The sequence below is a fragment of the Mesoplodon mirus genome, assembly GCF_964341445.2.
Source record: "Mesoplodon mirus genome assembly, chromosome: 7".
Taxonomy (NCBI): Eukaryota; Metazoa; Chordata; class Mammalia; order Artiodactyla; family Ziphiidae; genus Mesoplodon; species Mesoplodon mirus.
The window spans coordinates 99,095,855-99,108,821 of NC_138983.1; the positions used below are offsets into that span (position 1 = coordinate 99,095,855).

General features: G+C 41.3%; 1 protein-coding gene across 2 annotated transcripts in view; it reads left to right on the forward strand.

Annotated features, from left to right (window-relative positions):
* The first annotated feature begins 2,579 nt into the window (after positions 1-2,579).
* The window catches only part of LOC309807240 (uncharacterized protein), a 122,318-nt gene continuing 111,930 nt past the window's right edge, over positions 2,580-12,967 (forward strand). For both annotated transcript variants that reach the window (XR_014294531.1, XR_014294532.1), the window contains exon 1: positions 2,580-2,680. The gene's annotated coding sequence lies outside the window, so the exon portion shown is untranslated. The remainder of the gene's footprint in view (positions 2,681-12,967) is intronic.

A 12,967-nucleotide genomic window follows, 5' to 3' on the forward strand; every position in this document is an offset into this window, starting at 1 on the left:
TCCAGTGGAGAAATCTGAGACACGACCTCAGCCAGGTTATCAAGGTCAACATCAACAGTCAAATCACGTGGATAGCATGGACCCTTGATAAGATGTTATAAAAAAGGCACTTTATCTGGTTGTCCTCCCAATAAACCATAATCCCAGCCTTACCATGAGAAAAGCATTGGACAGTTTACATTAGTGAGGTATGCTACAAAACACTTGATCACTGCTCCTCAAAACCGACAAGGTTGGGGCTTCCCTGGTGGCGCAGTGGTTGAGAGTCCACCTGCCAATGCAGGGGACACGGGTTCGAGCACTGGCCTGGGAAGATCCCACATGCCAGGGAGCAACTAAACCCGTGAGCCACAACTACTGAGCCCATGTGCTGCAACTACGGAGGCCCAGGCGCCTACAGCCCGTGCTCCACAACGAGAGAGGCCACTTCAATCAGAGGCCGGCGCACTGCAACAAAGAGTAACCCCCGCTCTCTGCAACTAGAGAAAGCCCGCGCGCAGCAACGAACACCCAACACAGCCATAAACAAACAAACAAATAAATAAATAAATTTTAAAAAAGTGTCAAGGTTATCAAAAACAAGAAAAGCCTGAGACACTACCACAGCCCAGAGGAGCCTAAGAGGGCTTGATAACTAAATGTAATGTGGTGTCCTGGATGGAAGCCTGAAATGGAATTAAGGACACTAGGCAAAAGCCAAGGAAATCTGAATAAAGTACAGACTCTGGTTAATATTATTTTATTAATATTGGCTCATTAATTGTAAAAAAGGTACCACACTAGTGTACGGTGTCAATAATAGAGCAAATTGGGAATGAGATATATAAGAACTCTGTATTATCCCCTTAATTTTTCTGTATATCTAAAACCATTCTAAAATAGATATAGTCTGTTAGATAAAACAAAAAAGGTAATGATGATTTGATTGTGACATCAGAGTAGTGATACTTTGAGATATCTATAAAACTGCCTTAGGAAATTGTCTGTGATATCTGCTGGGGATATAGTCACAGGTACTCCTAATATTATTGTGGTTTGTTGTCGGCATTTAGATTTAAAGGACATGCTAAATACTAAATCGCAGTTAGAGGTTAGTGAAATTAAAGATGTAATATTCCCATCCAGATTCCACATACACTTTGATACATATTAAGAATCCCCTGCTCTTTGGTGAGGTCTAATTTTATGAAAGTGAAACACAGAGAGATGAATTAGGTTGTTCCAGCTTTTAAAAAGCCCGCATTCTAGGGTCAAGAATTCTTGCTGAGCCTTGTTGAAACTGTTTGCTACACTACCTCCTAACTTTGGAACTGCTAAACAGAGAGTTGGGAAGGCTTCCTAGAGTAAAAGTACTGCCTTGGCCTTGTGCAATTATACTGTTTAGGTTGCTGGACAAATCCAAGGATAAAACTGGCCTGGACCTAGTGATGGGCAATTCCAAAAGCAAGCTGAATGTGAGAAGTTCACTCAGAGAACCCTAGTGTCAAAGAGCCTCTCTACTTGGGAATGGCTCAACACTGGGAAAATAAACCTTGGTTCAGCTGTAAAGAGAGCACATCCTTGGCCTTTTTTCCCCCTTAAATCCGGAAACTGATGATCTGGTCAGCTTAGGAGAGGGAGGGAGGGAAGGAGGGAGGGAGGAAGATGAGAGAGAGAGAGAAACCTGTTAATAGCTGGTGCCAATTTAAAGAGAGAAGGAAAGGGCTTATTATATACGTATATGCTAATATGATTCTTAAACCCAATTCTGATCAATCCTTCGGGAAAGAAAGAGATGCAGCCATCTGTTAATGTGGCTTCAGCTTCTTTGTTTTCAAATGTTACAGCTGTCACCAGACCAGCCATTCCACTTGGGGCGAGGCCAGGGGGTTAGAGGGGGAACATCTGTCCACTAAGGACACCACTAAACAGCAACAAAATCTTGGGGCGACCCCTCTCTCTTTCCTCGAGTGCTTTCGCTAGCCGGTCCTACTTCCCCACTCCTTTGGGAGTTTCCTGTTCCATTACGTAAGCAAGAGGGCGAGAGGTCCCAGCTTTCCTAATTGTGAGTGGTTTGGCTGGGTGTGTACGTGCGAGTAACTGTGTGTGTGTGGGGGGGAAGTGGAGCTCGCTACAAGGGGCTTAGAAAAACTAGTCGCCAATTTAAAATATTTTCGGAGTGTTTGAATATCTTAAGAGCTAATCCCACTCTGAAATTCAGCGAAATGAACAATACAGATAAGGAAGATGAAGAGGGTGGAAAACCCACACAGCGGAATGGAGCCGTCCATGCCGCGGGAGTGACAGGGGAGCGCTCAGAGGAAAGGCGCTCTGCAGGGAAAGTCACTCTGGCTCTTCTCTCTCGGTCCACCAGCCGGCGACGCTTCTTCTGTAAAAGCATTCCTAGAAAATAACCCTACAACCGGGAAGGGTAGCGATCGTTGAGCGCAGTTTCCAGGAGCCGGTGTCCGCAGCCGGGAGAGGCCCCTCTCCCCCCGCGGCTGGCGCGGAATGTGGCGATCCGGCCAGGGGCGGGGGATGACTTCCGGCGGCCGGAGCTCAGCGCCGGGAGCAGGTGCTGCAGCTGGCAGGTGGGGTGGGGGCCGGCCGAGCTGACCACACACAGACGCGGCGCGGCGGCGCTGCGGCCCCCGGGCAGCCGGCGCCGGGAACATGCGCTGATTCGATCCCTCCGGAGAAGGTAAGCAGCCCGGCTATTATTAGCCTCGGCCACACTGCGCGGTGCTTTCTGCTTGGTTAGTAATGGGGTTTGTAATACAGAGGGAAGAAGGGGAATATCCCTGCCGCCTTCTGCAATGGGAAAAGGAGCAACAACTGAAATTGAAATGTTAATCAGCCAAGTGCTTGAGATTATTGGAGGAGCGGTGTTACTGGGCAAACAAAGAAGGCGGTCAGCCTCTGTAATCTTAAGATAATCAACCATTGCTGTGCTACACTCGCTTAGATATTGAAGAGGATTCCGAATGTAAAATAATTTGAGTTGCACTTTTACGTTGCTACCTTCAACCTTCGCTTGGTTAATTTGTGGTTTGCGAGCAGCAGGTTCTTGTCAGCAGCCTGGGGAAGTAATCGGAAATCTTCCTTCTCCTTTTGCGTTCCTCAGCCTCCTCCCTTTCCAGTTATCAGAATGGGTCTGCACATTTCAACGTCAAACATCCACTTCAATACTGAACCTTTAGAAAGAATCTCAAATTAGAGGAGAAATTTACCTCCTGGAGTTCAGCTTGGGTTGAGCAGCACTTGTCCCCACTTCTCCCTTCATTTACCATCTTCTCTTGTCAATCATTTCATTGATTTCCCCCCACCCCCACCCCCGCCGGGGATGCTGTGCTCATTAACAAACCAGCTCTTGTCAGCTCCTGTCCACCACCTGTGTTCCGTGACTGATTTTTCAAGGACCCAGAAAGGGCATTGCCTTATACCACGTTTGGACTGTTATCTGTGTCCTTCCCCAAAATGCATGGCATGAAAAATCCTTTAAGCCCAGTACCAATATGGTTTCCGATAACTCCCTTCATTGTAGTCACTGCAGCTACCAGATGGGTTTCAAGGACAGCAGAATCTATTGGGGTGTGAGAAAGAGGGCTCTACCTACATATTTTGTGCATAAGAATAGGTGGAAGTAGAAATGCAAATGTCAGTCTATCCCGTTTTTCTTGAAGGTTTTTTAGTCCAGCTAGGTTGTGAGACAGCTAGCTGGGTAGGGTATGGGGCAAGTCCTCCTGCAAAAGCAAGCAGTGTGTTTGTCCTAGGATTCCCCCAATAACCTCAAAAGAGTTTCCAGAGAGACTTTTCCCCCAGGCAGTCAGAAAGCCAGGGGAGGTGGCCAAGGTAAACCTCAGGTTATTTGGGCATCCTCAAGTTAGTCTCCCCTTTTAGGGGTTCTGACCTAGGATTTCCCCACAAACGCTTTGCTCCTGAGCTCAAGTGCCCATTCTTGTTGCTCACCTAGGGATGTACAATTGAATGATACTCTGTGAAATGGTGAAGATTGCTATGGTGGGGATTGCAAATGTGCCACTTCACCAACCGAGAACAGTTGTAATAAGCCAGACTGTGTGGTGTCTGTGTGCCAATATTCCATTTAAAAAGAGGCTTGTTATCTTTAAATCTGAAATTAAAGAGACGGTTTGACTCAAAAGGCCATGGATTTTATTTTAACAAATTAAAATAGGAGATCAATAAAAAAGAGGGCCAGGGTTTATAGCTAACCTTCTTAGGTTTTTTTGTGTGTGTGTTTTTTTTTGCGGTATGCGGGCCTCTCCCTGTTGTGGCCTCTCCCGTTGCGGAGCACAGGCTCCGGACGCGCAGGCTCAGCGGCCATGGCTCACGGGCCCAGTCGCTCCGCGGCATGTGGGATTTCCCCGGACTGGGGCACGAACCCGTGTCCCCTGCATCGGCAGACGGACTCTCAACCACTACGCCACCAGGGAAGCCCCTTACCTTCTTTTTTAAATATTGCTTTAGAACAAGATACTGGTTCTGAAGAATCATGTTACTTCTATTATATATCGTTATTGTTTTTCTGATTACAAATTCTCTATTTATAAATACACTTTGGAAAGACTTGAGTTGGTTTCTTTGTCTCTCTCTTCAGTATATGAGGCAGAAGGAGTGGAGGCGGGTGGGCAAATCCCACTCCAAATGGCCCACTCAGAGAACTGTTCCCCGGACCATGCAAAGCTCTGGACCGAAATTGTTTTGGCTGGTTGTTATTATTATCTTTAAATGTGGTTTGGGTTTGAAACATTAAATTTTCAGTATTCTAAAATTTTGACTCAGGCACACCAAGTAGAAGAGAGAACAAAGAACAAGAATAGCAAAACTATTTTCCACCTTTCTTACCTAATTGTAAAATATTTAATTATATGAATAATTATTCTGAATAATAAGTGAAAAACATATTAAAATAATAATTCATTTTTAAGAAAGTAGCCCAAGGTTTATGAAATACAGGTTAGTGCAATTGATCTTAAGTACAGTAAAAATTTCTGTAATTTTAAAAGGTGTTTTTATGTTGAGTATTAGTACATGAAAATATGCTAATGATGGTTAGAAATTGAAATGTCTGTTACTTGGTTTCTGAAGAAACTGAATTCTTTGGCAAGAAATGGGTCAGGATTAGGGGACTGGAGCCGCCAAAGCCGGCATCATACCTGCCAGTGATTTTATAGGTGAGATGAATGCATTAAGTTATGGATTAGGGTTGGAGAAGCCTTCTGGGGAAGAAAGAAAACAAGACAGAAAATAGAATTTGTTATTTGAGTGCAACTAAGATAATTAAATTTAAGTTATTTCTGAGTTTGGATTTTGTTATATTTCAACAATTTCTGAGGAAAGTTTCTAAATTCAAAGCCCTAGGTAGAAATAGTTGTATGATTTCCTATCCGAAACTGATTTATGACTCTATTTCCTTTGTTAAAAACGTTTCCCAGAGAAAGGCAAAATTAATTGCCCGGTGTTAAGGAGGAGGAGTAATACCAAATAGAAGGATGTACGCTATTAGTTGCTAAATGAACTGTGGGAACTTTTTTGTAGATTTGACAAGATAGAATTGAAATCAATCTGTTGCTTTCCAATCACGTAAAAAAAAAACATTTAGTCTGGTGGGTGGTCAGTGTTATCAGTAATTTAAGACTTGAGTACCGATTTAGGATTCAAAGTTGCTTCTCCTTACAAAAGGCATTCTCTGGTGCTGCATTACTGCCATTAGCTACAATTGAAATAGACTTATCCTGAGATTTTGAAAAACAGAAAAAGAGATAGTAGGATTAATAAGGCTTTGCCTCCACTGAGAATGGGTAGAAAAAGTGCTATTTTGAAAGTTATCAATGGCCTCTTAATTGCCAGATTTCTGCGCTGTTTCAACCTGCTCTTTATGTCTTTATTTTTAAGTTCTCTTCTAAGTTCTTTTTTAAAAATTTTACTGCTTAGTGTTTTATTCACTAAAATAGCATTTTTAATTGAAGTAGAGTTGATGTGTAATATTATATAAGTTACAGGTGTAAAATATAGTGACTCACAATGTTCAAAGGTTATACTCCATTTATAGTTATTCTAAAATATTGGCTATATTTTCTGTGCTATGCAATATATCCTTATAGCTCATTTTATAATAATAGTTTGTACCTCCTAATCTCCTATCCCTGTATTGTTCTTTTTTTAAAATTAAATACTTGTGTTCAAAAGTATTGTTAATAAGTAATATATAAAGAGATATCTCTTTATCTAGTTTCTCAGTAATCCCCTTAAATTACCTCATGACCAGCCTAAAACAAGTGCTGTTTATTTCTAGTTTGTGCCTCATGATATCACGACTATATGTCTTCATTTGTTCCTTTCACTCACCCTGCTACACGTTGAAACCTTGCTCACAGCATACACTGCCTCTTCCATGAACCCTTCCCCATACCCACCTTCCTTCTCATTTCAGATGTGTTTCTCCCTTGTCTAAATTCCTATGGCACTTCCTATTTTGGTCTATCCTTTAGTTTGAACATGATTTGCTGTTGTAAAATAACCCTAGAGAGCAGAGTCTTTGACTAACGACTTTTTATTACCTGCAACTCATAATACAGTGCCTAGCTATGTATATGCAAAGTAGATGTTCAGCAGTTTGATGTTAGTGAAGAAATTAGCTATTATTTTCCAGGGGTGTATATCCACCTACTCTGATATCCAAGTTAGGCTCTAAATAATGTGTGCAAGTACATTTTAGTTTAAAATCCCTATATAATAATATAGTGAAAGTACATTCAAACAGTTATATTCAACAAAAGTTATTGTGAGCTTACATGCCCTTAAGTGGATATTGGCTCATCCGTATCAAAAAGCATAGTAAGCATTACAAAAGAAAACTTCAAAGAAGACATTGTACCAGCTTTCAGTATGCTTTCATTCTACTGAAAACAAGTAAGCAGGGGAAGATGTCTTGCATAAGTAAGTACTAGTCTTAAAGCGCTCTGCTAGGTACTTTCATCTATGGTGTATAATTTCATCCTGCTACTATATGCTAATTTTATGCTGAGACTCAGAGATCTTACCTAAATGGCAGAGATTCTTTCCACATTCACATGCTGTTCTTTGAAGTGTTAACGAGTGAAGGAAAACTATAAAACATAATCAGAGTAGTTTAAAATGGTTTTGTGATCAGGCTTTCCAGTGCTTTTTAAACTTTTGGGTCTTAACATCCCCTTTAATAATTCAATAAAGGCTATGCATCCACTCCCCAAGTACATACACAACACACATACACAGAATTTTGCCTGTAATTGCAGGTGTTTGCGGACCTAATAAAGCCCTCCTTTGCAAATGCTTTAAGGACATCTACGCTGGGCTCAGTTTTTCTTTTTGCTTGTTCTATGCTTAACATTTATTTTTGTACCTATTAAAATTAAACAAATTATTATCTGTTATAGTTGAGGTATAAACCTAAGCAGCTTCGTACTTTACAACTTTTCTTTTTGCATTTTTGTATTCTGTCCTCTCTCACACAAACACACACATTTATATAAATGAGATCAAATAATACTTTTCTGTGAAGAGAATGCTTAGAATTTATTCTTAACAATTTTTCTATATATCACACGTCAGTGTTAGCTATAGTCATCATGTTGTACATTATGTCCATAGTATGTATTTATCTTACAATTGGAAGCTTGTACCTTTGACCGTCTTCCTCCAACTTCCCCTCCCCTGACCCTCTGTCTCCTGTAACCACAGGTCTGATCTCTTTTTCTATGATTGTTTTCTTTTTTTTTAGGTTCCACACATAAGTGAGATCATATAGTGTTTGCCTTTCTTTCTCTGACTTATTTAACTTAGCATAAAGCCTTCAAGGTCCATTTCTGTTGTCTCAAATGGTAGCATTTCTTTGGTTTCTTACAGATGAATAATATTTCAGTGTGTGTGTGTGTGTGTGTACACCTATAATATGTATATACCTATAAATATATAAAACAACCTCTTTACCCACTTGTCCATCAGTGGGCACTTAGATTGTTTCCATGTCTTGGCTATTATAAATAATGCTGCTATGAACATGGGGGTGCAGATATCTTTTTGAGTTAGTGTTTTCATTTTCTTTGGATATATTCCTAGAAGTGGAGTTGCTAGATATATGTAGTTCTAGTGTTAATTTTTGAGGCTCCTCCATACTGTTTTCCATACTGGCTTTCCCAATCTACAATCCCACCAACAGCACAAGGGTTCCCTTTTCTCCACATCCTCACGAGCATTTGTTATCTCTTGACATTTTTGAGGATGACCGTTCTAACAGGTGTGAAGTAATATCTCAATGTGGTTTTAATGTGCATTTCCCTAATGACTAGTGGTATTGAGCATCTTTTCATGTACCTGTTGGCTTTTCGTGTGTCTTCTTTGGAGGAATGTCTATTCGGGTCCTATGCTCATTTTTTTAATTGGGTAATTCTTTTTTTTTTTGCTATTGATTTGTATGAATTTTTAATTTATTTTGGATATTAACCATTATCAGATATATGGTTTACAAATACGTTTTTCCCATTCTATAGGTTGTCTTTTCAATCAGTTTGTTGATTTGTTTTTGTTTTTGTTTGCTGTGCAGAAGCTTTTTAGTTTGATGTAGTTCCATTTGTTTATTTTTTATTTTGTCGTTTGTGTTTTCAGTGTCATATCCAAAAAGTCATTACCAAACCCATGTAATGAGCTTTATTCCTATGTTTTCTTCTGGCAGTTGCATAGTTTCAGGTCTTACATTTGAGTCTTTAATCCAGTTCAAGTTAGTTTTGTGAGTGGTATAAGATATTGGTCCAATTTCATTCTTTTACATGTGAATATCCAATTATCCCAGGGTTCCCTCGTATGTAACTTCTCTCTTTTCTCTTGCTGGTCTTAAAATTCTTTCTTTGTTTTTGACTTTTGTTGATTTAATTGCAATGTGTCTCAGAGTAGCCCTATTTGAGTTCAACCTGTTTGGGCTTGTTTGGGCTTCATGGATATGGATGTCCATTTCTCATCCTAGGTTTGGGAAGGTTTCATCCATTATTGCTTTAAATATACTTTTTTTCCCTTTCTCTCTCTCTTTTCTTTTTCTGGAATTCCCATAACATGAACATTGTTTACTTTGTTGTGTCCCATAATTTCCATAGGCTTTCTTCACTCTTTTTATTCTTTTCCTTTTTGTTCCTTTCACTGGGTAATTTCTAAAGTTCTATCCTCCAGTTTGCTGATTCTTTCTTCTGCATGGTTGAATCTACCTTTGAAACTTTTTATTGAATTCTTCAGTTCAGTTATTGTATTTTTAAAATCTAGTGCTCCTGTTTTTTTGATGTTGCTATTTCCTTGTCAAACTTCTTGTCTTGTTCATGCATTGTTTTCCTAATTTCACTTAGCTGTCTGTGCTTTCTTGTAGTTCACTAAACTTCCTTAGGCGGATTATTCTGAATTCTTTGACAGTTCATAGATACTCTTTTTTTTTTTTTTTTTTTTTTTTTTTTTTTTTTTTTTTTGCGGTGTGTGGGCCTCTCACTGTTGTGGCCTCTCCCGTTGCGGAGCACAGGCTCCGGACGTGCAGGCTCAGCGGCCATGGCTCACGGGTCCAGCCCGCTCTGTGGCATGTGGGATCCTCCTGGACCGGGGCACGAACCCGCGTCCCCTGCATCGGCAAGCAGACTCTCAACCACTGCGCCACCAGGGAAGCCCAGATCTTTATTTTTTTAAGGTCAGTTATTGGAGTTTTATTAGTTTCCTTTGGTGGTGTCATATTTGCCTAATTTTTGTGATCCTTGATTCCTTACTTTGGTATCTGCATATCTGAGTAATTGGGCTCTTCCTCCAGACTTTACTGGGTATTATATTCAGTAGTAGTAGTAGATGGGGCTATGAATTAGTTTCCTGGCAGAGAATCAGAGCTTGTATAGGACCTGGCTCTGGACAGGACCCAGAGCCTGTATAGTTCATTGTTTGGGAACCCAAATCAGGCCAGAGTGTGCACTTAATTCCCTGGTCAGGTGAGGGCACTGGTTTTGCCCTGCAGATGGGGGAGGCCACAGGCTGTGCTGTGTGTTCAAGTGCCACTGTATCTAGGGCTGTTTAATGGGCTGTACAGCTTCCCATGTTCTCTGGTTAGGTTCCCCAGTTGGACATGCTGAAGGCTGTATTCAGTGATGAGTAGGGCTATGAATTAGATTTCTTGCCTGGGTGCAGCAGGAGAAGCAGCTCTAAAGCCAGTAAAGCTCTTTGTTGTCTTAACTCAAGCTGATCCACACTCCACGTTCTGTGGCTGAACAAGGCCACTGGCTTTGCTTTGCAGACTGTCAGCTCTGCCTACCCTTCTCTAGGCTTGAGCACTGCTGGGCCGCACAGTTTCTAGGAGTTGTCACCAATCCTTCTAGTCAGATGGGCCAGGAAGACACTCTCCACAGCAGATGGGATGGGGCTAGTCCCAGTTCCTTTGCCTGGGTGGGATGAGGAGGGGCCGCTCTAGGCTACTCTTAATTTCTCAAACAGGCTCCCCAGTTGGGAGGAGCTGGGAGCTCCTCTCAGCCTTGGATATGAATTAATCTCTGTGCCTGTGCATGGTACCGGATCCCTCCACACCTGATACTGGCTCTGCTTTGTACCAGAGCCAGTGATGAGCTCTGGCTGCCTGCCTCTTGGCTGGAGCACGACTGGGCCAAATAGCTTCCAGGATTTATTGCCAGCCCTTTTGGTCAGATGGCCAGAAGACACTGTCCACAGTGGGTGGGCTGTGACTCTGCTCTTTCCCTGGCTATGGGCAAACCAGGTTCAAGGGCCAGGTGCGTATCAGGTGGATCTGTAGCCTGAGTTCCCTGGTTGTAGTGCCCCGCCAACCTGGCTCTGTAGATAAGCAAAGGTGCCCGTTGTGATCCCTACATGGGCACTGCAGGTATGAATTCCATCGGTCACAATCCACGTGCTGGCTGCTGCACGCCCCTTCCCCCTTCATCACAGCCCGACTTGTAGTGGTCAAGCCCTGCAGACTCCCCTGCAGCCCCAGTGGAGCAGGTTAGAGCAGCGGCTCCCACAAAGCAGCCCCGATGCTAGTGGTGGAGCTTGCCGTCCCCCAGTTCTCTTCTCCTACTGGAGGAACCAGAGGTTCACGGGAGGCCTCACCCATGGTGCTCCACTGGCCTGGGGGAGGGGCAGCGTGGTCAACGTGTAGCTCCTTCTCTCACCCTTCGAATGCAGTCTGTCTTGGTCTCTGTGGTGTACGGGGGTGCTTCAGCCTCACCTCCACGTTCTAGGATTCTCTCAACTAGTGTCCTGTTTCCAAATAATTGTTAGTTGTTCCTCCTGGGGGGGGGACGCGGAGCCAGGAATGACCTTGGTGATGTCACCCCACTCTGGGCTTACCTTGACAATATGTGTGTTCTTTATAGCCCAGACATTTCTGGTACTTGAAATGAGGTTCTCCTTTTATTGTTCTCCCTGCTTTAGGACCTAAAATGGGAGCTCTTCCTTAGCACTGGCACAAAGGCTGCTGAGATGACTAGGAAGCAAGTGCCAAGGAGGATAGTGAATCAAAGAACCTTGATTCATGGAAAAGGAATCCCAGAAGGAGCTCTAAACGTTACACATTCCAAAGGATTTATTCAGGGTTTTCCAATCAAAATCATTTTTACAAAAAAGAAACAGTTCTCAGACTTAGAGTAGTATACTGCCAAGTACGTGGAAGAACATTGCCAGCAGTTGAGTGGTGTGGTCTGTTTTGAAATATATTCAGTTTTCTTAGGATGGACATATGTCTACTTCAAAGTTACTATTTCTTTCTAGTAATGCTGTCTACAGTAATATATTTGCTTTTGCCAAGTTAAGAAAACAATGACATCCCTCCCAGGTTCTAAAACAATTACCAGCATAAAAATACATTAAAATTTTTCGCTGATACTTAAGGAAACCAGTACTAGCTAGCATTCCTACTGATGCTAGCATTCAAAGAGAGGCGTGACAAAACCATTAATCTGGAAGAAACTGGGTTGGAAAGATGGAGAGAAAGAACTCAAGAGGACTACTTAAGCTGTTGCTTTCTTTACATGTCCCCAGATATGATAATAACCATATAAGCTCCTAAAATAAGTGCAATTTTATGCAAACTTCATAGTATGCCTAGTAGGAGGTAAATTTTTACTTTATTTTATAGTATATTTTTATTTTTTATTTTGGTAAAATGTCCCATAATGTAAAATTTACCATTTTAACCATTTTTAAGTGTATCATTTATTGGTATTAAGTACATTCACAATGTTGAGCAACCATGACCATTATCCATTTTAAGACCTTTCTTATTATCCCCAACAGAAACTGTACTCACTAAACAATAACCCCTTATTTCTCCCCTCCCCTTAGCCTCTGGTTAACTCTATTCTGTTTTCTGAGTTTATAATTTGCCTATTCTAACTACCTCATATAAGTGGAATCATACAATAGTTGTCCTTTTGTGTCTGGCTTCTTTCACTTAACATAGTGTTTTCAAAGTGTATCCATGTTATAGCATGTAGCAGCATTTCATTCCTTTTTAAAGCCATACAATGTATAGTGATTTTTAGTTGCAAAACACTTTTAGTACATTATGTTTCTATTATATTAATGATATCTAGCATATATCACTACCATATTACCTTTAGTAGATGCCCAGTAATGTGTACTATGAGTGAGCCATAATTTCATTCAGTCAAAACCCATTGATAAACATTTATTAAGTTCCAAACAGTTTTATGATTTCAAGAAATGTGGTAATGGACATAGAGGTTCATGTCTTTATGTGCTGGAGCTTTTACTTTTGATGGAAGAATTCTTGGAGTGGCATGGAATGGTATTGTTAGGTCAGAGATTATGCAGAAACATTTATCATTTGAATACATACATTGACTATAAAAACCATCAACTTCTTCAACAGATAATATTCCTGTAATTTATGTAACCATTTATGACCATCTTAAAAATGAATGCAAGTAATATAAGGGAA